We start from the raw sequence: 4468 nt of genomic DNA on the forward strand, positions 1-4468 counted from the left end.
GTTAGATTTTTCGAAGAGTTTGGTTAGCGTAATCAAAGTTGCTGAACTGAAAGAAGTTTTCACGGGAAACTGACGAAGATTCCCCTGTAAAACTGAATATAAAGTATCGAGATTTTGAACTCGCGTACCGGTAATTAATGCGGTTCGCGGTCTAACATGCCCGGCTCTCATCCAGAGGGCCCGGGTTCGATTGCGACCAGGTCAGGCAATTTTACCTGGATATAAGTCTGGTTCCAGGTCCACTTAGCCTACGTGATTACCTTTAATTGTGGAGCTACCGTATCTAATGGTGAGATGGCGACCCCGATCTACAGAGCCAGGAATATCGGCCGAGAGGATTCGTCGCACTGACGATGCGCCCCTCGTAATCTGCAGGCCTTCGGGCTGAGCAGCGGTCGCTTGGCAGACAAAGTCTCACTGGCGCTGTAGTTTGGTTTGGTTTAGGAGTTTTTGTAAGATTATAATTATACATATTTCATTTTTGTGATGTTTAGCCAAATTGATAGTTTTCATTCATTCCCGGATTTTCCGTTTTCCCGTGTTGTACGTTTTATTTTCACGGTCCCTCGAAAAACGGAGAATCGAGGTTTCACTGTATAAGTGATATCCATGGACAAAGTCAGGTTATATGTATTTGCAGACAGTATGGTACTGGCTTCAACAGGTATCAAAGGTTTCCAATTGACTTTCAAAAACTTGGTAGACTGGACTGAAGATAATGAATTACCCTTAAATGAGGACAAGAAAGTTATGCTGACATTCAGAAAAGGTGGGAAACAGTGAAAGGTATACTACAAAGATAGACTTCTCCTGTCGGTAACTCATTTCAAGTATTTTAGAATAACTTTGAAGACACCAAGAAACATTTTTACAATCCACATGAGAGACAGACTGAATGCTGCAGTAAAAGTGATGAGTGACATAAAACAAATTCATAAATTGTCCCTAAAGACAGCAATCCAACTATTTCATGCAAAAATAGCACCAATCGCATCTTACGGATTAAAAAATATATGGATACACCTCAAGAGAAAACAACTAGTAGATATAGCCAGAAAAACATATTTTGTAGAAAACCTGATATTAAACATACTGTTGCCTATCACACTTGGATATGAGTCTCTGCTGACTGAAACAAAAAGGGAGAGAGAAGAGATATAGGATTACTTTTATATCACTGATGCTATTCTTTCATCTGCCTGGACTAAAGCATTACAATTTATGACATATAGTAACAAAATGCTTGGTGCATGGTTTTTACCATCAATTGTGCTTGCTATAGGGAAAGTAGTGTGTTAGATATCATGTGATGTGGTGCATAAGCCTGGGTCACACTAGGCTGGTTGCCAGTCGCTGATCACCAGCGGCTTGCAGTAGCACCAGCAAGCAGCGGCTGGCAACCCGGTCACACACACCCAGCAAGCAGCGGCTTTTTAGTTCTAGTCAGCATGTCGTCTGTGGGTCCACGTAAACGAGAAATTAGGAGGTTATTAAGGATGGCTGTAACGGAGCTTTGTTTGGAAATGCTTCGTCACCGCAAGGAGAGACGATGGTGGAGTAGACCTTGGATTCAAAGAAGGGAAGAGTTAGGAGCATCTTCAAGACTTTTCCAGGAGTTAAAAAAAGAGGACCCAGAAACATACAGAAATGTTTTACGAATGTCTCCTTCTAAATTCCAAGAGTTGCTGGAATTAGTAGAACCGCTGATTAAAAAACAAGATACTAAAATGAGAGAGGCGATTCCATGTAAAATAAAATTGGAAATTACCTTACGGTATCTCGCAACTGGAGATAGTTTTAGATCTCTGGCTTTATTGTTTAGAGTGCCGCACAATTCAATCTCTGTGTTTTTACCTGAAGTTCTTGCTGCTATTTTTGAAGTTCTCCAACCATTTATGAAGGTAAGCATGATTAAGTTTTTATTCAGCTTTAAGTAGTTATCAGTATTTTTAACAATAATATCCTGTCGGTAATTCTTTTTTATTGTAATAGCTGTTGGATACGCTAAGCATAGCTTCTAATTATGATCTTCACTTTTTATGGACAAACATCATTACAAGTACGGTATTAACTAAAGTTGTACAACATATTTTATTTACTGATATTATTTATTTATTTTTCGCTGCTTGCGTTTAACATTAACTCCTAACTTTTCATAAACTAAAAATACAGTAGAATTAGAATACATACAACTAACATTAAACAATATTAATGGAAAGAGTATTGTAAAACTATTTGTTAAATAAGAATATGCACTACAAAGAATTGTATATTATTTAGAATTTAAAACATGTTGATAAATAAAATATTACACACGAGAAATGAAATATTTGGAACGAAATGCAATATTTAATATAATGTGGGCAGCGATTTGTGTTCTTATTGGCATCTAAGCATCGTGTTCTAAAGGGCAGATGCCAACCAATGATTTAGAGAGAACATCTAAACCATGTGGAGGTTGTTCCTCGTCCAAGCATGTTTTATCAGATAGTTCAGAGTATATTTGATCGAATTCATTATTGGAAGTGCTGTTTGAAAGACTTGTGTCATCAACGTCGTAATGGCAAACACTTTGTGATAGTGGTTCACTGTTGTTGAAATTTAAAGATGCGAGTCTCTCTTCAGTGATGAGGTTTTGAAACTTGCTTTGAAGTATAATGAAACTTCTGAGAGGGAGTTCTCGCATCTGGGATGCAATATGCTTAGCAAATTTGTCATATTGGTCTTCCGTGTCATTAGTGGTTAATTCTGCGATTGATTGCAATTTATCTACTGCACTTTCAAATCTAGTCGGTTTGCGTCTTTTAAACTCCTTTGCGCGTTGTGGTGGATCCATGTTTGTGGTTGGACGCTTTGTCGATGACGAAGATATAGCAGACGCAGACTGTACAGGTGATTCCACTACTTGTGATGCTCCCTGTTCAGCCATGTTCACAGTGTCACTGTTTGAATATCGTTCACCTTCACACATCGATCGCTGCGGTATATCCTGAAAACAATATACACCTACAATAATTTCTCAATTAAATAATTGAGAGAAATTATTTGTAGACCTATGGTTAAGCACAGGATTATCAGAGTGCAAGTAAACATGACTTTTGTTTAAAATATATTTAACACTCTGGTTTGAATGCCTAACGGTAGGTCTGCAAAGAAATTCATAATAAATATTACAATTAGCAGGCTAGTTGAGTGTATAATTCTCATTAACCATTAGTATTATACTTTACTTTCAGGTACCTGACACAACAAGCCAGTGGAATGAGATTCAAAAATGATTCGAATATAAATGGAACTTTCCTCACTGTTGCGGTGCTTTGGATGGAAAACATATTAGAATTAAACGGCCTCCTAATTCAACATCATCGTTTTTCAACTACAAAGGAACCTACAGTATTATTTTGTTTGCCATGGTAGATGCGGACTATTGTTTCAGGTATATAGATGTTGGACATGATGGCAGAGCTAATGACAGCACGGTATTTAAGAACTCTACGTTAAAGATAGCCCTTGAGAAAAATCTTCTTAATTGGCCAAACGGAGGACTTTGTGTAGCAGATGATGCCTTCTGCCTGACACCATATTGTTTGAAACCATTTTCACACAGAGGACTAACAGTACAAGAGAGAGTCTTTAATTATCGTTTATCCAGGGCAAGGCGCATTGCTGAAAATGCATTTGGCATTTTAGCAGCTAGATTTCGCGTTTTTAACACGCCTATACCACTGAACGTGGACACAATAGAAACTCTAGTGCAATTAGCTTGTGCTATCCACAACTGGCTCAGGCAGACCTCTTCTAGAACATATTTCCCTTCAGGTTCAGTGGATGATGAAGACTTAAACACAGGTGTGATAATTCCAGGAGCTTGGCGTATTGTACCGACTTTCATGTCCCCGGTAGACCGTTTCTATTAATCAAATAATTGTGGTCGCGCTGGGGAGCAGGTACGGAAATGGTACATGCATCAGTTCATGACAACTTTATTTGTTCCGTGGCAGATGACATCAATTGATATGAAACCAGATGACAATTCCCTAGTATAAAACTGTCTAACACGAAAAACTTGAAAATTGGCAAATAAACTGTTCGTTGAATATCTTTGGGGTTTATTTTAATAATTAATTTCAGATTTTTATTCATTTATTAATAGATATAAATGACAATAAGTCCCCTACCCAATTAATGTAATAACATGTGTATGTTAATGACAGTCTAATAAAACTCTAATAATATTAACATATTGGAATCATAATTTACCTACTTACCATATTAAAAGAAGATTCTCTGCCACTGACAGCTCCATGCCAGAATACCTCTGCTGCTGAAAACCACACAAGCTTTGGCTTGTAAACTTCGATTGCACCAGCGCCACTTTTTCTAGATTTATTTATCTTTGCAAGTTGCTCTGGGGAGCAGGTACGGAAATGGTACATGCATCAGTTCATGACAACTTTATCTGTTCTGT

General features: G+C 37.8%; 1 pseudogene; it reads left to right on the forward strand.

Moving 5' to 3' along the window:
* The first annotated feature begins 1448 nt into the window (after nt 1-1448).
* On the forward strand, nt 1449-4046 carry LOC137496936 (uncharacterized; annotated as a pseudogene).
* Nucleotides 4047-4468: the final 422 nt, after the last annotated feature.

The sequence above is a fragment of the Anabrus simplex genome, chromosome 1 (assembly GCF_040414725.1).
Source record: "Anabrus simplex isolate iqAnaSimp1 chromosome 1, ASM4041472v1, whole genome shotgun sequence".
NCBI lineage: Eukaryota > Metazoa > Arthropoda > Insecta > Orthoptera > Tettigoniidae > Anabrus > Anabrus simplex.